The 22884-nt window shown below is 42.9% G+C and overlaps 1 protein-coding gene across 5 annotated transcripts in view; it reads right to left on the bottom strand.

Moving 5' to 3' along the window:
- Nucleotides 1-22884, bottom strand: part of Elmo1 (engulfment and cell motility 1) — a 521602-nt gene that overhangs the window by 117944 nt on the left and 380774 nt on the right. The window contains exon 1 of one of the 5 annotated variants that reach the window (XM_021655496.2): nt 10521-10761. The exons of the other annotated variants lie outside the window; for them this stretch is intronic. The gene's annotated coding sequence lies outside the window, so the exon portion shown is untranslated. Of the gene's footprint in view, nt 1-10520; nt 10762-22884 lie in introns of those variants that run through there. 5 annotated transcript variants of the gene reach the window in all.

The following is a 22884-nucleotide window of genomic DNA, read 5'->3' as shown; positions in this document are numbered from 1 at the left end:
CCTCACTCTAAGGTTAGGACTCCAGCATATCAAGCAGGCACATGTATCCAGATTACAAAATTGGTTTTACAGGTCACAGAGGCTGAAACCCACAGTGCAGGTTCCCAGCAGTTCTGAAACGTACAAGATACCAGATTCAACTTCCTGGAAAGCTGCTATTGACCCCCAGATCTCAGACCCCAGGCTGGCTTGTAGATGAGCCAGTTACTGAAGAATTTTTCTAATCTGTAAGACAGCCCAGAAGTTGAGACTACTCCTTGATAATGTACCATGAGGGTCCCACTTCTACATCAGCTACTTCTCCAAGTTGCAAAAAATCAGCTTCGCAGAGAGCCACAGGCCTCATGAGATCCTTGATTTGCTACGTGAAGAACAGACCAGCTCCTGCCCTTTAGAACACTCTCGAACTCTGGAAACCGCATATTCAACTGCCATCTAGCATAGTAGCCTCCCAACTTCCTAGTTTTAAAAAAATCAATGTACCTCTGTGTCTTAGTGCCTTTTCTTGTTGACGTGACAAAAATGCCACACACACAAAAAGCAACATAAGGAAGAAAGGTCTGATTCAGACTCACAGTGCTAGGTGATTGTCCACCATGGCAGGAGAGTCAACGTGGCAGAGCTGAAGGGACTGGGCACATTGCACAGGCAGACAGGAAGCTGAGCGACAGATGCACACTGTTCCTCAGCTCCATTTCTCCATGTATGCAGCCCCATATCCCAGCCAGGGAATGGCGCCATCCACTCTGGGTAGGGCTTCCTACTTCATTTAAAAAATTAAAGAACCTATTCCTGACCATGGAACACCAGGAGGCCCATCTCCCAGATGAGTCTAGACACTGTCAAGTTGACAACTAACACTAACCATAGGGCCAATATACACATTTTTAAAATGTAAAAGCCTTAATCCTGGACATTGACTGTCTAGGCAATCACTGTTGCAGCTAGTCAGCTTTGCTTCTGAAGTTAAAGCCTGGGAATAGGACAAAGGTGGATGTGAACTTCACTCTGTCTGTTAGATGGAGAATAAATGAAGCCAACGCACTTCTGTGTGTCTTTCCTTATTTTCAGAAGGAGACAGTGTGCCTTTTCACATTGCTTTTAAAACTCTGGGGAGAGAGTAAGAATTGGAGTTTTCTCATCCCAGAGCTTAATGCTTTTAATGTAGTGATAATGCACTCTTCATAAAATCCCATTGCCTGCCATGCCATGCCTTGTGATCACTTTAAAATATCTATGCTAAATGTCTTTTTTTTAATGATTTGGGGAATCTGCTAGCAGATTGTTGGATATATCAAACACGTATGTAACAAAATTTGTCTACCGTCCAGCCATGTTTCTGACAATGGTCTAGCCTTGAAGCAATTGAAGGGATTAAGCTTATAAAGGACAGTTATACCAGGGATGGGCAAGTAAGTGCCACAAACAGTTGGTGGGCTGTCTGTTCATTTAGCTGCAATGCTCAACCTTTGGGCCAGGAGTCTTTTATGCCCATTGTTGTCTACCCTTTTCCAGGTGGTATGGAATCTCAACAATTCTAGAGCAGCATGGCTATAAATTTTTCCTCAAGGCAGTTTTTAATTAATAATTCTGACAGTTCAGCAGACTTTGGTATATCAGAAATCTTTGGGTTCACCCAGGCTTCATCATGTAGGTTGCTATGTAAAACTAGTTAGCAGATGACTTGAGTCCACTTTCACAGTTTAATTTCTTAGTTACTTGAAAGGGAAGGCAGAGGCAAAGTCATCTAGTAGCTAGCTTGTTCATCCATCACTTTTAAGTTGGTTTCTAATAACTCTTATCAGGGTCCTTTTTTTCTTTTTTTAAATTTAAGCAGGTACTTCTTTCTTCCTATTATTTAAGTGGAAAGGAAAAGAACGCATAAGCAAATATGCAAATGCCTTAAGAATTACATAAACAAATGTGATTTTGTAGGACCTTTTTTTTCATCATAGCCTCCATATTGTGGAGAATCAGAATGGTAAGGCTGGTGGTCTGGAAAAAATTAAATCTTAACATCGGACAATCCACAGATACTCACAACCTCCAATCCTGAGGTCTGAATGCCTAAGTGGTTGATAGTAAGCAAACACCAGTTGTTGAATAAAGAGAGCAAGAACGTGTGAACTTGGATGTTATTGGCAGTGCTATGTCATTAACTTCTCTGGGGAACTCTTCCTTCCCCTATGAAAAAGAAATACCTGTGCCTTCCCACCCACAGGCCCACTGGGCCCAGCTTAGTGGCCTTAGGCTGTCAAAACAAATGGACTCCAGTCATCTACACATCCTCCCTTTTCCTTCACTGCCTGCTTCTTTAAGGTCTGGCACTTTGTGGGCTTGCATTAAAGAGATTAGGAAATGTAAAAGAACTAGAAATGACCCCTTCTCCTCTCTTGACAGATGCATAAATCAGGGTGGGCTTATGTGGCAGGCGAGGTAGGGAGCAGAGCATGAAGGAAGGGGCTGGGAACCTGCACACAGGACAACTAAAAATATGTACATTTTCAAAGCCTTATTTTGCCTTCAAAAAAAAAAAGAAAGGTGCAAGTCGAATAGGAGAGCCAAGGTTGGGCTATCAGGATAGATTTACGGGCTCTCTGCAGTGACCAAGAACACGAGCCTGTTCGATCTAGACTGGCTTCCAAAGTCAGGAAAGGAAACATCGCCAGCCCTGACCTTTTGCTGTTTTTGGCTCCACAAACAGGCTTCTCATAATTCTACTACAATAACCAAGACCCAGTTTTTAGAAGACAGAAGAGTTGGAGAAAATATAAATATTATATCATATCTTACATTATAGTACACAAAGACACGTGGCATGTGTCACTCTCTAAACATTCCTGTATGTCACTTATAGCAGTATCAGTATAGTAGGAACATGAGAAAAACATCACAGATTAGAAAGGCAGTGATGGAGGAACCTAAATCTTACTTGATGACTAAACTCCGATTTGACCCTAGGACCTTGTCTATAAGTTTGTTTCTTGCTTTCTGGTGGTCCTCTACTCTATTTTGGGCAGGGGTCTGCAATAGGGGGGTAGAAAAATGGTCAGAGAACTGAGAGTCTTCTACAGCAAAGAGCCATTCTGCAAGTATGAACAGATCAGCAGCTTTGGGCCCTGAGTGTGAATGCCACCATAATGACTTGACCCAACACAGCACACACACAGCTGCTACTAATCACACACCTAGATGCAATTTCTCTTTAGTTCTCCTGTTCTTCCTCTCCACGAGAAATGCGGATTTGTTTCCATTTTTACAGCAAGGATCCCAAGGTTTTAGAGATTTTATGTAGCCTATCCACACAGTTCTGAGGATGTTTCAGAGAAGGCAGATGTCCCTAAAGGTGTTCTTTAAAGCTTTTTTTTTTTTGGTCTGTCCTTTACAGAGATGTCTGAACAAGCCCCAAGGGATCAAAGATGATGTTCTTATGCTTTGACCCCAACAATCAAGGGCAGAGCCTTTGGCAGTAAGTGGTCTCGGCCCAGGGAACATGAGCAGTGTGGCTAGATTTCAGAATCATTTTGACACCACTCTCTCTGCTCATGGTAAAGCCTCTGAAATGCCTATTTCAAATGGTTAGTCCACGGGACAGGGTAGGCTCTACTGTCCATGCTGGGATGTGACCTCAGTGACCCTGGTTTGAAATAAGCTGCTCTGAGGGCCTCTGACTTGGGCTGCCAGTAGGAAGGTCTGAGTTTCATTAGTAATGAGCGCTTCTTTCCAACCAGGAGAGTAGATGTCAGAACCACCCCAGATGCTATCTTCAATGTTCAGCAGCAAAAATTCCAACTGAGTCAGAATGAAACTTTATTTCATTATGCTTCCAGGTCTGGGAAAGATGCCAGGGAACCGCTTTCCTTGACAGGTCTCTCATCACTTACAGCTCAAAGGCAAAGAAAAGTGAGCTCCCAAGGTGCCAGGCTCTAGCCCTCCCTGTCAGGTTGCAGCACCGCTACGGAGCGGCCGAGCAGGAGGATGAGTAAAGAGCTGACACTGCCTTCTCTCTGAAGCCTGACGCTGATGAAAATTTCCCCACGCACTCTGTTGCAAAGTCTTGACCAAGGCATGGAGTGAAGAAATGAGGATGGGAAAGTGACTTCAGCTATAAGCCAATTCTGATCTCAGCTGCAGCTGGCTCGGTTCGGTGTTGGGAAGAATTCTGAGGCCCTATCCAGGTACACTGGAAAAGATGGCCAGGACCACTGCAACACAGGCCCAGAATGTTCAGAAATGTGACACCTAATTAGCATATATGTCATGAAGTCTACACTCACTTAAATCCCAAACAACTTTCTTCTATCATTTTAGCCCTTGTCTTGGTCAACTACCAGCAGATATTCAAAGTGACTCATTCTGCAGTTAGATTCATCCCTACCCAAAATTTCTTCTGCTGGTACGGCCTCAGGCTATAATAAACAAGCCACAGAGAAGACATGGTGTTCACTTCCACAAACACCTGCTGAGCGTTGGAGCACACTAGACATTGTCCTTGGGGCTTCTGTGCCACATGTAGGAGATGGGGAGTTTTGGACCAGAAGGTTCTTCTGGACTCCAGGTGTTATTGTGCCATTTTGAATTTTTCTTTCTTTTTATGTAACTGTAAATGAAGCTCCTTGTTAGACAGACGTGAGAGAGGATTGAGCTTCCAGTCACCAGATCTGGCTGAAAAATACCCATTTGGGACATCTTTGGGGCCTGAGACTAGGCTAAGGAGGCTTATTATCATGATATTTACCTTATTATTAAAGAGTTTGGTTACTTAATGTTAGTTTTTCATTTAAAATATCTTCAGGGAGGAGATAAAGACACAGGAAACCAGCTGGTGCTGAAGGTAAGAATTTTAAGGCCAAGTCAATAAAGTCAATATTTTCCATCTAAACAAACCGTGCAGAATTGAAAAGGATGATGGCAATTAAACTGCTCTTGGTCTTAATTTATACTCACCTTGGTAAAGAATTATCTGTTTGGCATAGAGTTACCTTTCAAGGAGGGTTTGCATATAATTGAAATTAAATCCACATTCTATCCTGACTTGAGAAATGTTAAGGTTTGAATGTATCTACCAAAATTTCTGAGTTACAACTTTTAATCTTCTAATTTGTTCTAAGTCAGTACTACCTGGGCCTTGGGGAGGTAATGCAGGCTGAGTAAGAGTGTAAGTGGTAGGAATGGCTGGATCTACGGAGGTGGAAGTGCCCATGCATCCTCTGTCACATGACGGTCTCAGCAAACACTGGCCCCTCACTGCGCTTTGTGGTCTCTACAGCTGTGAGATTTATTTCTCTTCCTCATGAATTACCCAGTCTTCGGGATGCTTCCTTGTAACAACAGGAAAAGAACTATGACAAGGGAGGTATCACTAAAGGACCAGGTGAAGAAGAAGTAACATTGACTTTCTGCAAAAGGAAGTGGCATACTTTAAACTCCCCACTTCAACAGTACAACATAAATCAAGATGTAGCTACATGCTAAGTTTGCTATGTAGCTGATAAGCCGCTGATGAGGGCAATGAGTATTCATGTTTATGAATGCCAGATCCAAGTCTCTGTCACCAGAGGAGTCTTCCAGGAACCTCATGGAAGGGAGAGAGGACAGACTGTAAAATGATGATGGGCTTACAGCAGTGAGGTCTGCTCAGGGTGCTATGGTGGTCCAACCTGGAACTATGCCTCTGACCAGAGTGGTGTGGAGGCTGTCCTGGCTGTGCAAACAAATTTCTACCTCATTTGATTTCGATTTAAAAAACTAAAAAACAAAACAAAACAGAAACAAAACCACACACCAGATACTCAGTGACTAGGAAATGGATGTGAAAGAAGTTACATACAAATCTACTTTTCCCAGTATAAATTTTAAGACATGAAAACCAAAAATAAAAGCAAAAACCCGATATTCAAATTGGGCTGGGCTATATAAATTCCAAGAAAGCATCAAAAATCTAACATGAAAAATTCAATCTAAATATTCGCTAATAATTTTATAGTTAGACTAAACTGCCTTGTCAGACATAATGCGTTCAGTAATATCTTACTATAACTACCTGACCTGTTTTTCAAGATGACTATGAAGAACTTGTAACTCGTATCTAACTTGCATACACTTTATATTGGTGAATACTAGTGCCAGAGACCTGCCAACACAGTTTTTGTGGATTGAAATGTCCATACACCCCCGGTATGCATACTACAATGTGCAGAACAGTAGACACAGAGAGCAGCTAGCGCTGGTTTGTGAAGCAAACACGCAAGGATTTCCATCCTGCTTGGCACTGCTCTTCTATTAGTCTATATGTTGGATGAGAAATTTTGACAAGATCAATAATTTTTTCCTTTCTTCCTGGTAAGCTAACCTTTTCTCTTTCATTTTTTATTAATGCATTTCCACTGTGAATGTCAGTTTATAAAACAGAAGTGGAGATGTTCTGTGGGTGTGGGAGTGGAGGATCCATCTGCCCCCTCAGCTCCACAATAAAGAAGCAGCCAGCAGTTCTCCCCAAAACCCTGTGGAATGTGCTTTGAAAATAACTTTATGAAATGATTTCTAAGACTCATCTTCTATGGGGCCTTGGTTGCTTCATTAGTGTGTGTGTGAGTACCATGGAAAGCTGATGTTTAAATTGGGCCCATTGCTTCTATTCATGGGTCTTCAGAAAGCTTGAGAGACCAGGTAATTTCCAAACACAGGACAAGACTGGCCCCAGGCTTCCTGCTCCATTCTTACAACTGCTCTGGTTACTGAAAGTCATTCCTGGAATATGCAAGCTTAGGGGAGGTGAGCAACACTGGGGCCCTGGAGCTTCCCCTCATGAGCCCAGTAGAGCTCATTCCTTACATCAGTGAATCCATTCAAGGGCACATGGCAGCAGCTGTGCATCATATGATAATTTAAGGAGGCGAACCAAAGGGGCACTCGGTGACAGCTCTTGCTTAGCTTGCTTAGCTCAAACCTTTCTTCCTCAATGGTATTATTAGAACTTCGCCCAGCCACCTCTGAGTGCCCTTCTCCTTTGATTTTAATTATTGTGATGATTGCTTAATCCGGCCACGGCAGGCTGACTCCAGTCAGACAGACTGACAAACTGATGGACACTTCTCCCCATCTACTCACTGTCTTTCCATCTATGAAGGCAGCACTCAGTAAGCAGTGTGTCAGACCAAGAGCTTACCAGCTTTTAGAAGGATAAACTGGTCCAGTCCTATAACATATTTCTGGCTCAACATCTTCACCTATGAAATAGGCATTAAATATAGCCCAGGCGAGGCATGGTGGCACACATCAGTCATTACTTGGAAGTCAAAGGTAGGTAGATTTCTGTGAGTTCCAGGCTAGCCCTGATCTATAGAGAAAGTGAGACACTGTCTCTGTTCCTGCCCTGAAAGTCCAGTTAGGCCCCTGCGGTGAGAATACCACTATTATTTTGCTCAATGAACATTGTATCAAACTGCCTTCTTGCTTTGTGTGTCTATTCACAGAGTTAATGCAACTCTCAGGTCTCATCAGACAGCAATTAATGCAGAAATTCATAGCTGATCAAAGTGACATCAATAAGTGTCAGTAGAGTACTCATTCAGAAAAGGCACATTTCTACATCTGCATCACTCCCCCATCAAGGCCCAAGGACATTGAAGACGAGGAAGCAGAAGGATTGTAAAAGCCAGACATCAGAGAGGACCTTAGTGAAACAGCATCTTCTAAACGCCACAGGACCCTACCCTACTCATGAACCCACAGCAGCTGCGCTTATCTGCCTAAGACCTTCAAAAGAGCAAGCCAGTCAACATTCTAGCATGGAAGGGGGAAGGGCTCAGGAGCCCCGATTCCTAACGGAGGAACTATAGACAGTTAAGGGCTTCTCAGCTCAGGGAGTCAGTTTTCTGATGTGGCCCCTGGTAGGTGGACCATGCTTCAGTGGTTGCCTCCACACTCATGAAGAGTGTCAGAAAAACTGCATTCAGTACTTATCACAGTGTGAATCCCAGGTGGGCAAGCACAGTGTGATCAGTTCTATTACAATTGCTGGGAAAAGGGAGGAATTCTTGTTCGGACTCTCAGCACTTAGTTTCTGGAATGTGATTCCACATCATCACATTCTCTTAACCTCTTATTGTATAACTTTGGGCTCTTCAAAACATCAAGTAAATCTACTGTATTTTACCTTTACCTTTATCTTTCTGATATTCCATATTCTACAAACGGGAGGAAGAAGCGATGGAAAGCAGCTTTCTCTTAATGAACAGAATAGTCACGAGGTATAGCCCCTACCCTAACACTGAGTGCACAAATGCAGCACAAATCCCGTAACTCTGGTTTGTTAACCTTCACTGAGCTCAGGAGACAGAAAACCACTGTGGGCTGACAGTATTGAGACCCTCATTCAGAAGTCAGTCTCACTGCTAACGCCAGTAAGGTTGATGGACAGTAAGAAGATGGTGATGTCGTAGTAGTTAGTTCTCACACGTGAAGAAAAAAGTTGACGAGGACTTTGTGTGTAAAATACTTGCTATTTCCCAGAACAGGAATCTTCTCTCCAGAATCAGTTTGTTATCAAAACGTGAGAGAATTAGGCAAAATATATTGTCTTGGGGGACAGGTAGGAAGTTCGTAGCTTTTGTAAAGAGTTCTAGGATCCAAAAATAGGTTGTGAATTATGCTTTTAGAGATTTTTTTTTTGAAACATTTTTGCTTCTTCCATAAAAGGCTGTTTTCTTCTCTCATTCTTGCCAACAGGTGCCAGTACTTCCCTCGTGTAGAGTGACATTACTGGGGGGAGAGCAGGGGCAAAAGGTGGAGGGAGAAAACACTCTAAGGTGAATGTTCCAGAATATGTATCCATGAGAAACCAGACTTCCTCAAACCTGTGCCTGCATTCAAGTGGGTAGCAGGGGTGAGACGCTTTGGTAAGAGTTAACTCACACACAGAAACGCACATCTGATCAGATGGGAGACTCGACGCGTCTGACCAACTGGAGTCTCTTGGGACCAGAGGCTGGCCTGTATGCCTAGAGAGGACATCAGCTAAGGAATGGGTCACTGCTCTGCTCAATGACCAGGTCCTTGGCGAGCTGTCACCCATAGTCAGGAAATCCTCCCTGGCCACCAGAGCACCAGTCTGCTTTCCTAATGGACAGAGTAGAAGATCTATCTGTTCCAAAGCCCTCTCTCAAGTCTCAGACAGGCAGAGCCTTCCTAGTTCCTTTGTGTCTTTATCAGTTCATCAGATTCCTACTTAGGATGCAGCAAATTCCATTTTACATCCACGTGAAGTGCTACACTCTTCAAGCAAAAGGACACTCTTTTTAAGGGTCTAATCAATGCATTCCCACACACCACTGTTTCATATGATTTTCTTTATAAATTCAATGATCATGCTTTTTCCCCCACTCCCACAGACGATTCCAAGGATACTACAGCACTTTCCTCACATAACATAGGAAATCATATTCTCATAAGAAACAACAGTGACAAAGCCACAAACATCAGAGACAAGAAAACACATCTTCAACAGAGATGGGAACTCAAGTTCATCCCCCACTCTCTGCAACCAAGCTGAAGGCAACACCTTCCCTCTCACGCTTCTGTGGAATTCTGCATTGTGCCTGGGCTTCCTCTTGACATGTATATTTTTAAGTTTGCAGCCAGGAGGTCGGCAGAAGCAGTGACCTTTCCTCTCCCGGTGCTGATCTGTACTGCTTATTCACAGTACTGCTCTCTTGTCTGTCTGTGGCTACTGAGCACTGCAAATTTCATCACTAGCATCAGAAAATTAAACCCCAAGGAGCAGAGCAGTAGCTCAGAACACTCACTGGCACAGAGCCAATGCTTAAACGTAACTTTGCAAACCCCCTAGGTTTCAGAGAATTGGAGAGGTGTAACACAGAGCCCTTTCACACCATGCTTTCTGGCTGCTAAAATCTTTCTGCCTGCATCTCAACTCATCTTTGAAATTGATTTGAAAAAGCACATTTCAATTTGGACACTGGTTTCCTGAAAGAGGGCAAGGACATGACCTAGCCTGGTTGCACATTTCTGAAACTGAGAACAGCCGTGCACAAGGAAGAGATGCTTCCTTCTGTGGCCAGGGGTCTGAAGAGTGACAGACCATTCTAATATCATCTCTCTTCTAAATGCAAATGCCATCTACACAACCTGGCAGCTTCGAGCCCTGTGCCCATACCATTTTCTCCCTTTCACCACTGCACAGGGTTAATTCTTGCTAATTTAGTTTTTAACACATTTTCTTCGAAATGAAAGAACACCCAGGGGGACAGAACACAGCTCTACACCTCACACTAATCCTAACTTGATTGCCACCATGCAAATATAATATACAACCAACTACAAATCTGACCAGAAGCGAACAAAGCATGCAGCCTTTTGAAACAGTCTCTCACATCATGGGAACCCTTGCCTGGGTGTTCTTCCAAGTCGGCTCTCTTGGCAGACAATAGAACAAAGCTACATTCTATCTCAGCCTGCTAATACCGGTGCACAGATGCGTATGACAAAGATTTACTCACCAAGCTTCCGTAAGTCCATCTTCCCCAATGACACGCGCTGCTTCTAAGCTGCTGTCACAGATATGACTTAGAGTCGTGCTCCAGTAGGACAGTGCGCTGGAAGACCAGATGGCTCCCCGGGAAGCTTGTTCAAGAAATAGGTTTCCAGTTGAGCCATGTGAACGGACACCCGCCGCACACCTTCGAATGGAATACGCTCCAAGTCCAGAAGAATAAGCATGTAGCTTTGCTTATGTTTATGGAGCTGAAGCCCAGGGGTGCTCCGATTGGCAGGAGTTGTGGAAAGATCAGCCAATCAAAGGAAGCTTCCATTTCAGGGAAACTCCTGCTCATTTATTTAGCATCTTCAGAGATCATCAGCTTTTCTGGGAAGAGCTTTTTCTCTGATCTGATAGTATCGCAAGGAAAAAGATCACTTGCAATTTAATTTCTTACAATCTTTGTCGAGACACAGACAGCTCCCTTTTTTAGTTCTCCTCGGTGTCTCTACTTTTTCACACGAAGGACCGAAGAAAAAGAGGGAAAGAAGAGGAACAAGAAGGTGCTGGAGATAGATCACATTTATCAGCCTCCACCTTGGTGGGAAGGAGGGTGGGGGGAGTGCCAGGGCTCAATAATTACTGATTCTGTTGCCATGGAAACAGACTGGCTGCAGCGAGTTGGATTTGTGTAGAACATCTGCTACCAGACCCATAATCAACTACAGTCTCATCTCTGGCCCCCTCTACTTTTATTTGATTGTAAAACATACCTTCTCTCCACATACAGTTTCTAGGCAGGAACGCTCCGTAAATGCCTGGCTTTGTAAAATACAGCATGTGCACCAGGGATGCGCACACACCCAGAAACACATACAGAGAGGGGGGAGCATTCATCCCAGCAGGGGTCCCGCGAGGGAATCCACACTCTGAGTCCCACTCAACATGCAGATGAACCCTGACGGTCTCCACCCCGACTTCAAACCCATAGAAACTTCTAACCTAAGAAACGGGTGTGGTGCTTTTAAGAACTAATCATTGCCTAATCGCCCCGGGAAACCTCATAGAAAAGTTTGCACTGGTGTCTTTCACAAAGCGTTGCCGTGGTTCCTAGTAAGCCTTTAAATATTGAGATGGCTGAATCAGGAGGATTTTGTAAACACAAAATCTTTAGGTTAAGCTCTTTCCTGCATTAGCATTTCACCAAAGCAACCCGGACACGAGCAGCGACCTTCCTCAATTTTCTCAGCACATTTTCATTCCTCCCATCTCTTCCCTTCCTGCTTGCTTTAAATTCTCCTGGTTGCATGCATGGCATGATCAGAATTAATGTCAGACTCTGTATGTGCTGCTGTTTTTCTCTTTAGCAGCAGGGGCCGCTACTGAGCAATGAATGGTTGCATGAATGGCCCCTGTCAGGCTCCTTAGGGGAATCCAAGACATCCATTTCTCACATTCGTGTCTACATACACAGAAAATGATAAGCATGAAAAAAAAAAAAAAAAACTAAGATATCATCAGATCTGCTATCAGTATCAGCATCACCACATCTTCAAGGAAAATGACGGTCTGTTCCATAAAGTTCTTCGCAAGTATGAGATCTTTGTGGTTAATGAGACAAAGCATGCTTTTGACAGGGCTGAGACTGAGATAGCTCATTGCATGTCTCTAGCACTGGCAGCCAAGGTGACTTACCTGCTTAGTTCAGGTCCTCTATTCCCAAAGATATTCGCTCCCTTTATTCTTAAAATGAGGTGACAACTGGCTCAAGGCCCACACCATCCATTCCCTGGAGTTCAGCTCTGCCCTACTGATCACAACACTGGATTTGCTTTGAAGACTACGGACCCTGTAATTCCACTTTGTCCTTTCTGTCACTGTGAACTTAGGAGTGCACTGTCACCAAGCTCTGCTAGTCAGACACCCAGCTCCAATACTGGCAATTTCCTCCATGGTTCTCAGTTTCTGGGGCTGTGGACAGTACAGTTTTTCTGATAATCAGTCTTCCTGATTCCTCCACTCTAAGGACACTGGCCTACTCTTATCCTCTTACCTTGTTGAAAACATCCAAATATTCACTTATTTATGCAGAAACAGGTTATTTCACCCAGATCCTCCATCAAACAAAATTTGGTATATTTTAGCAGCTATTTACTGTGTCAGGAAGTTAGGCTAGTGATACAACCAAGTGACATGGCTCCTGTCCTACAGCTCTTGGCCTTGAGCACAGCAGACTAGCAGATAAGTGTAGCTGTGGGTGTACAGGACAGATCTGAGCTATAAGTGCAATGAGCACAGACAGTGGGCCTGACTCAGTGAGATCACAAAGCACGTCTTGGGAGCAGTGTTATCTGAGCCAACATCCAAAGTAGGCGTCAAAGTTAATAACCTAAAAGTAAGAGGAATGTATCTTCGATACGTGGAGCACATCCACACGGGGCTTGTGCGAGGAGCTTGGCATCTGGGAAAACTTGAAGGAAACAGAGCAAGAATAGGGAGAATGGTGTAGTCCCGTGAGACAAGTAGAGCCCTAGACATCAGGTGAAAGATCAGGTTTTATTCTGTAAGCAATGCAGTGACAATCGGTTGTGGTGCTCCATTAACTGACATCTTGCTTACCAGGGTATCAATGCCAACAGATCCGTCAGTTGAGGTCAATGATACATTAACAGACTATCAATTATTCAAATAATCTATCTAGGACATTCTTAACTTCTTCCCTTGGTCTGAATAGCACGGCTAAGCTTAGTAAACACTCTGGGAAACATCTGAAGCATTTCCCCTGGATTAACCAGGTGTAGTCCTTACGACAAACACAGCACCACCCCTGTGATGTAGATGGATGAAATGAGGTCTACAGAGGTTAAGTAAGTGCACCACAGTTCCAAAAACATTAAGTGGTAGACCTGCTGTTTGAACTAAAGGATTTGAGGTTTTCTAAGTGTGCTCCATGTCAACCATCTGTATCAGAGATGGATAAAATGCAGATTCTGGGTACCACTGCCTGCTCTAAACCAGGACTCCACGGAACACATTCCAATGAACTCTAGAGGATTCTTAGAAACAACTCAGTTTGCCGATTACTGCGCAGAGAAAAAGATAAGCCCCAAATTAGTCTGCAGTGTATGCCACGCAAAACGGCATTATTTTGATTGAATGTTGGTGTGTGTGTGTGTGTGTGTCTGTGTGTCTGTCTGTGTCACTATTTCAGGCCATCTCCAAGAACCCACTCTTATAAAAACAAGGTGAACTTTATCATAGAGAGGGCGGATTCCTATTGTGTCATGTGACTCACAGTCAGTCGAGGCCAGCACCCCTGCATGCTGCGGTGCTGGTATGCAACTGCCCTAGTGAACAGGTTTATGCAGAAGCTTGGGGATTTGCAAAGGTTGTTAGGTCCTGAAGTATCACAGACAGCGACACGCTGTAACTTCACTACGCGTCACTGCGTGTTAATATTTTCATCCCAAAACTAATTTTTAAGTCAAAATGCAAAGTTAGTCAGCTAATACTTTTAAAGCTTCAGTCCTTGTTTATGTGATCAAAGCCTAGCAAGATGGGCTCTTTGCCTAACCTTCCTAATCACAGACCTAGTGTAGAGAAACAACCAGTTTCACTGATATTTCCAAAGGGGTTCTTTCTAAGAAACGGTCACCTAGGGCACTTCCATGACTTCCCGTGGAGTCCTGTCCAGCAGTTCTGTTGCTTAGGTCACGGGTTTGGATACTCTCTATAGCTGCCTGGGTCTTCAAAGTTGCCTCTAAGCTGAGGTGTAAGAAGAGCATACATACATTCTCAGAACTGCTGCTTCATGTCACAGTTCCAGGCCCCAGGTATCTTCGTGGGTCACAAGATATCTCTTTCCAGTTGTGCTACACATTGAGCCCGTGTTCTCTGCTCTACCCTGGCTGAGCACTGCCACGAACCTACTTCTGCATATTCCCAGGAAGATTCTAAATTTGATTTCTTTCCAAAACCACGACTTGTTCAATGCATCCAATCTGATGTAATTAATTTAAACTTTACAAACTAAAAAAGCTCTGTTAGGTAATAAACCATGTTCTTTTTTTTTTCCCCCTTAGAGCTATAGCAACTGCTGCAGAATGCTTTCTAAAGTGACTACCCAAATTTACAAAAAAAACTGATAGTTGCTACATTAAGCACATACACACATACACCACAAACATAGCCCATATGCATACACATTTCACACACAAACACTGCACACACACACACACACACACACAAACACACACACACATACACACACAAACACACTCAACTTCACTTCTAAAACAGAACCAAGCTGACTAGAGCCTTTATCATGTTTATAAAGCTATGCGATCAGAAATGAAGACTCAAACCAAATGAGTGAAAGCAGTAGTTACTACTGGCTCAGTTCACATGGTTATCTCATTCCAGAGACAAGGGCTGAGTAGTAAAATCAGCTCTGATTACTTTACATAATATATTTTAAATACAGAAATATGCAACATTTTAAGTAAACATATCAGAATAACTTTTTACCCTCAGGGGGAAAAGATCAGTAACAGCCCTTAGAATTATTCCATACACAGCTGTTTGGCCTCTCCTTCCTTACAGGGAAAGACAATCATAAACAGAACACACAAAACCTGATACTGTGTCACTGTATCATTACAGGCCAGTAGTAGCTCTTGTGACAGGGGTAGGTATCAGTAGATACAGAGAATTATCAACAAATGAATGTGCACATTTTTCACAAGCTTCATTTCCCAATGGAGACAGTGGTGTTCAATGCACTTAAGTACTGTGTTTTCAGCTACTATCTAGTAGTAGGGAATGCTCAGGACAAAAACTCATGAATCTGTCTGAGGAGATGGCATCCCATGGTCTCAGAACTCCAAGAGCAAGCTGCTAGAGCAGGATCACGCTCATGGCATCTAAGGCCAAGTTATACAAAATGAGCCTTTAACCTGGTAGTATTTCTTCAGACTTTGCTTATAATGATACTTCCCACAAAAAAAAAAGGTCTAAAGTGTAGGCAAATACTATAAGCTCTCTGAAATAAAACCATATCCACAAAATAGAAACCCATTTAACAACCTGCACATTCCTTCATTCCTCTTCCAAAATGGCAGGGGATTTTCCCTCACAGGGATAAAATGCAGTAATGGGACTTCAGAGGCAGACTTGACAAAATAAAATGGGCTGACCTGAGCACCATGGGAGAGAGGAAGGGAAGGCCTGCCCTCTCTTTTTACAATCCTGAGTGGCTTGGAAAGGTAATCTGGGAAAATTCAGAGCTCAGAATCTTGCCAATTCAAGTTTTCCAAATATGCTAGGGAAATGTGTCCCAGAATTGAATGCTGAAGGGAATCACGCCAAAAGGAAAAAATGAAAATGCCCAAATTCTCAGTTCAATGTTGCCAAGCGTGTCAATGGCACTATATGGCAAAAAGCTACTGGGTCAACAGTAGGATACTTTATCAATGGTGCAAAAATGCACACATCTTCTGTGCTATTGTGAAAAGAGGATCTTGGGGTTCTCACCACACCCTTACCAGTTTTCTGGCCTTTGTGGAAGTCTACCTTTCCTAACCTAAAACATAGCACTATCACATAAAATAAATTCCATCTTTGGAGGAAGAAAACACTAGTTTTAGATATTCTCATTCTGAAGACTAATTTCACCCAAAATATTAGAGATGAAATCTTGTCTACTCTGTTTCATCAAATGCTTAAGCACTAGAGGCTACTGCTTCCGCTGCTTAGCTGCTTCCGATTGACAGATACATCTGGCAGTTAAACAGGCCAGATTGCTTACGCATCCTGATCTCCCATCACTGTATCAGAGGAGGGTAAGCTAAGGCAAGAGCGGTTGGTGAATAGTGCTAAGTCACAGAGGAACAAGAAGTTGGAACAAGCAAGTAGCCTTTCTCCCGACCAAGCCAGTAAAGACTAGTGCAGCATGCAGGAAAGAGTTAGGAAGCCAGAATCAATGAGGTCGTGTGTGAAATGTAGAAGAGGCTGTTTGTCTGTTGAGCAGTGGCAGTAACAATTGACACCCTCGACATGCAATTCCAACAGTAAGCTTTATGGGGAGGCACTGCTGCTCTCACAAGGATGGGCTGGGTTGTTTTCAAGCCCAATTCTTCTTTGCTTAAAATGACCATATGGCTTCAAATTGGCCCTCATTCCACTTTCAGTTAAACGCACCTGTGCACCATGACCCCTGAACAAATCCTATGGAGTCGTTACCCCAGACTCTTCTTACAGGGAACAGGTTCTACAACCACCTCAACTGTACAGAAACTGGATTCAGATAAAACACAATCTGGTTTTATTACTTTGCTATTCACTTGAATATTTATGTTTCTAACTTCAGAAAGTAGTTATTAAGTTGATAATACAAATAAAAATTGGCCCCAAAGGCAATAAATAATCCACTAATATGCCATGCAAAAATGCCCATCTGCCTCTATCAAATCATCCCAGGGAGAATATGAAACATGGGTTCCAAATAGCCCATCCACGGTTCTACTAGTACATGACAGGCATGAGAATTACGGAGCAAATAGCTCAAATAATCACCACTGTTGAATCATGGATAAATGCTCTTCTTCCTTTTGCTGTTGTAGAATCTATTTTATACTAGACATCTAGGCTCTTTAGGAAACACACTGAAAAAAAAATACATTTCAACAAAAATTTCAGTTTGAAATTTCAGTAAGGTGTCTGTTTACTAAACTAATACAGTTGGTATCTGCACGTTAATAAAGTTCTATTCATTAAATTTTTCCTCATGTATCCCATTATATTTCATCCTTCCCCAACCCCTCTCAGACTTTGCTACCCACCCCCCCACCCCCCAGGAACACCTCTAGGTGCCTGGCAGAGGATGCTTCAAGCACAATATGGGAGATTTCCAGGTACTCTGTTGTTCTCCCCAGCATCATGGACACTTAGGAGATGAGGGCCTCTAAGAGCGTTCTGGTGACTTCCTCCTCTCACTGCTGCACTCTAGCCTGAGCTAGAGGAAAGTGTGCTGGAACGCACTCCTACCCACCCCCCAGGGCGGAAACCCACCAGTGCCTTTTCCTCCAAGCTTTGCACAACTGCCCACCACTTCCTTCCCATTAGTGAGTCTCCTTTGAATCCAGGCTCAGACGACTGACTTCTGATTTTAGTATCAATCAGTTTCGAACAAATGTTAACAAGGAAGGCCAAGATCAAGAAACTCTCTAAGATTTGTTGTGCCACTCATTAGACCACAGCTGAAACGTGTAACAGTTTGGCACCCACAGAATCAAATCCTTTTTGATTTGAGTCTTCAGAATGATTCCCTCACAGAATGATTCTATGAGCATTCTGTGGAATGTGCAGATCTTGAGGATAAACCTAAAAATAAATACAATGTGGAAAAACCAATGTTAAAATCATCTAACCTTTGGTATTTTTTCATTAGTTGAGACATAATTTTGCATCCTACTGCCTATATTCCTCACAAATAGTAAGAATAGTTACAAATACTCTGGAATGATAAAAATATTCTAAAATAGGTGTGTTTATTCATGTTATTTTCATATACTTATTGCTGAATAGGGTAATTTTTTTTCCTACAAGTCATAATGGAACGAACAACTTTGTGATACCTTTGTTCCCTTACCACCCCCCCCCACCATATACATGACTCTCCAATTCTCAAGACCTGTTTTGTCTGAAATGGCTTTGTGATGGAGACCATCAGTTGCTTGTGAATTTCCCAACAAAAACCTGGCCCAAGAGATTTTTCTTTTTAACAAGTTTAGTGAAATGTCAAGGTTTCTGGCAACACATACACCAAGGGGCTACCCATGGCCCTTAAAGGTTTGCCAAGAACAGCAACTCTTTTTCCCTTTTCAGGGGCAGTATTCTAGAAAGCCGGCCTCTCGGTCACACAGTATGCAGGGTGTGGATATGTTTGTTGAGTGCGCCACCCTCCAGACTCTGTGCAGGGCACAGGTCAGAGTGGATAATCAAAACGCTTTTGTCAGGCAGAAGCTTGCCCAAATGAAAATCTAGAGGTGCTTTTTACGGCGGGGAAATTTTTTTTCTTTGTCTTTTCTTCCAGAAATACCTTAATTTGTTTTTATCTCTTGGTCTTCGAAGCCATCATCACCATTAAGAGTCAGACCTTTCAGTCCTATTTTTTTCCTTCTCTTGCTGCTCCAAGGCTGCAAAGTGTGCTCTAAATTGTGTTTTTAACCTTTGGAAACATTTTCAGTTTATTGAAAATAGAAGCATTCTTAAGCTCCTTTCCTCATCAACTTCAATTTCATCCAACTTAGTCAATACCTGCTGAATGTCTATAATTACTTTAATTTTATTTTGTTATGTTTCCTGGGATACAAGAGCAAGAACTGCTTCTCAAGAGTAGAGTCCAGAAGAAGAGGGCAGAGAGAGAGGCTAGAGAGTGTGCCCAACCTCAGACTGTGCTTTCTTCACTTCTGGAATTCTACAGCAGAGGTAGGGCAGAAAGTGACAAGATCTGAGATCTTCCTCTGAAGTGAAGACAAAAGTCCAGCCTACAGCTTCGTGTTCAGTGCAGTAAGACAGGGAACAAAAAAAAAAAAAAAAAAAAAAAAAAAAAAAGGAGCAGCCTAGAAGACCAGATGCTATGCTAGCTCCTGGGGAGACTAAGGGAGGAGAACTGAAAGAAAGTTCAAGGCCTCCTGGCTTACAGTGAGTTAAAGGCAAATCAGGGAAACTTAGTGAGACATTCAAATGAAAAATAAAGATGGACTATGGATGTAGCCTAGTAAGGAGAGTCCCTTGGTTACCATGTTCAAGGGCTTTGGTCCATACACTAGGACAAAAATGACATGTGCATCAGCAGGAACAGCCACTCTGGCCCCAAGGGAAGAACCCGCAGAACTGGAAGAGCAAGCATCAAAGAAAGGATTGACAGGGTTTTGACAGCATGGACAAGGGCAGAGATTTGGAGGAGCAAAGCATGCCTAAGCAATAATAAAGATGACAAGTTATGAGCTAGCAGGGACTGTGTGGTTGGGTGTGACAGGCACCTTGTTTGGGACAGATTGTCTTATTATGTTGCAAGAATAAGGAACTGAAGTGTTTGGGGATGTATTCTAGTGTGAGTGTGTGTTGACTACATGCATGTGTGTGACATTTGTCTGGTGCCTGTGAAAGTCAGAGCAGGGTGTCAAATCCCCTGGAATTGAAGTGACAGATGGCTGTGAGCCACCATGTGGGTACTGGGTATAGAACCTGGATCCTCTACAAGAAAACCAAGTGCTTTTAACCTCTGAGCCATTTCTCTAGCCTACAAAATATGGAGAGATCATGCCACAAACTGTGTTTTTAAAAGGTGCTTCTTGAACCCAAGGACGAGATAGTTTATGGATGGTCCAAGTCCAGATCCATGAAACAATAAAAGGCAAATACAGTCTGCAGAAGGCGTGGAAGAGTCTGCAGAGTCCCAGCACCAGGTGGCAAATGTCCCCTTTCAGATAATGGTGGGCTGGTGAGATTGAGAGACCCAATAAAAAGTAAGAAAGTCAGATAAATCCAGGGTCTGAGGTCAAGGAGATGGGTAGATCACTGAGGAACTTTTAAGAGTTAGAAAACACTGAAAGCCAGCTGTGAGGAGGATAAAAATGACAAGACTCACTTTAGAGTTATCCAGATTGAAGGGTCTGTGGACCAGCCATGCAAAATGGAGTTCAGGGGACTTCAATTTGTCTTCTGTGATGGTTAAAGTCAAGGAATTTTTAGTGGAGAGTAGAGCATCATACAAAAATAGAACAAGAAGAAAAAGATAGTTAGGGAATGCTTATGCCAAAGAGGTCACAGAGGGACATTGGCAGCATTGCCTGAATTTAACATGCCATGGACCCCAGGACCACAGAGGTCGGGCAGCAATGCTTTAAGGCAATGGGATGGAACCAGCTCTGGGGTGAGGAGCAGTCAGGACCTGACTGCTGCTCTAGACAAGCATCCACAGCAGGAGGACATGAATGACAGTAGAACACCACAAGAATGAGAGGCTGTAAACAGCATTCTCTCTCGAAGGATTTGTCAGCACAGGGACAGATGGGGACTGAAAAAGACCTCAGCAGAGGAACAAGGTTGGAAAGTACTGTGTAAGGTCTGGGATGACTTGGCTACATATTTAGGACGAAGGTACAGGGGAGGTGAAAATAAGCATGGTGATGTGAGGTTTATTTTATGATTTTTTTATGTCTATCTTTTTATCAGAACATCATTCCAATCTTACATTTAGAAGAAGTAATACCAATCCCATGTTTATCTTAGAAAGCATGTGCTGGGGACCACTGTTCTCTGGGCATAGGATGGCCCTCCAGAGCTCTTAGCATCATCCATTGCTTACATTCCACCCACAGACCACTGAACAGATTGTTTCTGTAATAGAGTTGGGGGAGGAGCCACAAAGCCCCATCCCCCTTGGGGGATATCTATGTAGTTAAAAGTTGCTGGGAATAAAAGACTTTTCTTTGATGGTTTGCATATAAATCAATCATACTTCTGTAGGTACTTGTCACCCATTTTCCTATAGGAAACCCCAATTAAACTCATTGCTTTGCAAAGCTTGACTTGAGTACAATCATTTCTCTGGTCTGTTGTTGGTGGCCCACTTTTGGGTGATTGGCCATTTGTTTATATTTTCTCTGGAAAAGTTAAGCAACAGCATAGCATACCTTTTGTGACAAAAGAGGTTCTTCACTGTTAAATTCATGCTATTCAAGCCATGCTCCTATTTTCAGTGTAGCCATGGTTTTGCTTATCTTTCTTTCTTTTTCTAAAAATTACACTAGTAAATGAAGTAACAATAACTATTTTATGTCCTACGTGTAACTTTCCTCAATGTGGGCTGATCCCTGCATGAGTATGTACTGTGTTCTGTGGATCCTTTGTGCACAGGTGCACTTTGCAAACTACCACAAGACAAGTCTTCATAAGGAAAAACAAGAACCCAGTGGGGTCAAAGTGCTGCAAAGAAGCAAATGAAAAGTCTGAAATCTGGACCTGTTCATCAGAGGGCTCTGTGCATTTGTCAAAACCAGTAGATTTTGTGACTGAAAGGATTTTCAAGTGCCAGCAATATATATTTTTTAGCCACATTTCTCCTCCTCTGCTGTGATGTATTTTTAGTGGGTATAGGTTGGAGTTTTCGGTAGACTGATGAGTGGAAAGGAAAGAAGGTGGACGAAGGTAGCCCTTTGAGGATGCCTGGCTTGGAGTGATGCAAATGTAAGTGGGGGCTTCAGTGCATTTATATTGCTCCAAGAGGAGGAGATTGATGCTGTAATGATTACAACTGATAACTAGCAGAGCAGTGTCATAGAGCTGGTCAAGAGGGCTAGAACTGATAGCACAGAAGAACTAGCTGTGCAAGTGTCTAGGAACACAAGCTCCACCTGGAAGATAGGGGTAAGTTTGGATGGACAACTACAAAGAGAGCTGGGGCAGAGCCCATGCTTTCCTATGCTTCCTCTGGGACGCTTACACTTCCAGAAGACAGTGCTTTACACACATTAGAATGAGCCAGAGAGAATTGGCTAATTTTGCATTTCAAAAATGGTTGAATACTGGCTATTTCAGGTGCTTCAATCTCCATTGGCTCATTTAACACTCAACGGCTCTTCTATTAAGGTTCATATTTGACAGACGAAGAGACAAATAACAAGACAGGTTAATCACCCAAAAAGGAAATAGTGAAGTTAGGACTGAACCCCATTCAATGGTCTCAGAGTCAGTACTCAGAGTCATGGTAATTTATTCAATCAGTTACCCTGATCATAGAACAGGATATGTGGAAGAGGAAGGGGTGCTGCAGAAAACTCAGGAAGACTGATGGGAATCAGTGGTCAGTCTGGAGGTTAGCCATCTCTTCTCGTATGTGACACCCAACTACAAAGTTGAATCATTCCACATTGCTGTGTTCTGAATACATAAATACACACTTGGCAGGGTGGTGGTTTTTTTTTTTTTTTTAAAAAAAAAAGTATTTAGGAGTGCATGTGTGTGTGTAAAGCAATTAATGAAAAAAGAGGGCATGAATTAGAAAGAGGGCAAGGAGAGACATATGGGAGAGTTTGGAGGGAGGATAAGGAAGGGCAAGATGTTGTAATTATATAATCTCAAAAGTAAAAGGAAGAATTTTTCAAATCATCAAGTATAAGGCAGTTTCACAGGGTTCTTTGTGATCCTCTGGGAAATCTTCAAATTTCTCTCGGAGCCTTAGTAAGAGAATAGGTGGGAGAGGAGACAAAGGCTGAGTGTGTGGGTGACAGCCTGCATTAGGTCTCAGGCATCAGCTAGCTCTGTTGTGAATTGTTTTATAATTTGAAAACTCCAGCAATACAGCATTATGGCAAACTGCA

Source organism: Meriones unguiculatus, chromosome 19 (genome assembly GCF_030254825.1).
Source record: "Meriones unguiculatus strain TT.TT164.6M chromosome 19, Bangor_MerUng_6.1, whole genome shotgun sequence".
Lineage (NCBI taxonomy): Eukaryota > Metazoa > Chordata > Mammalia > Rodentia > Muridae > Meriones > Meriones unguiculatus.
This window is presented reverse-complemented; position numbering and strand designations above follow the sequence as displayed.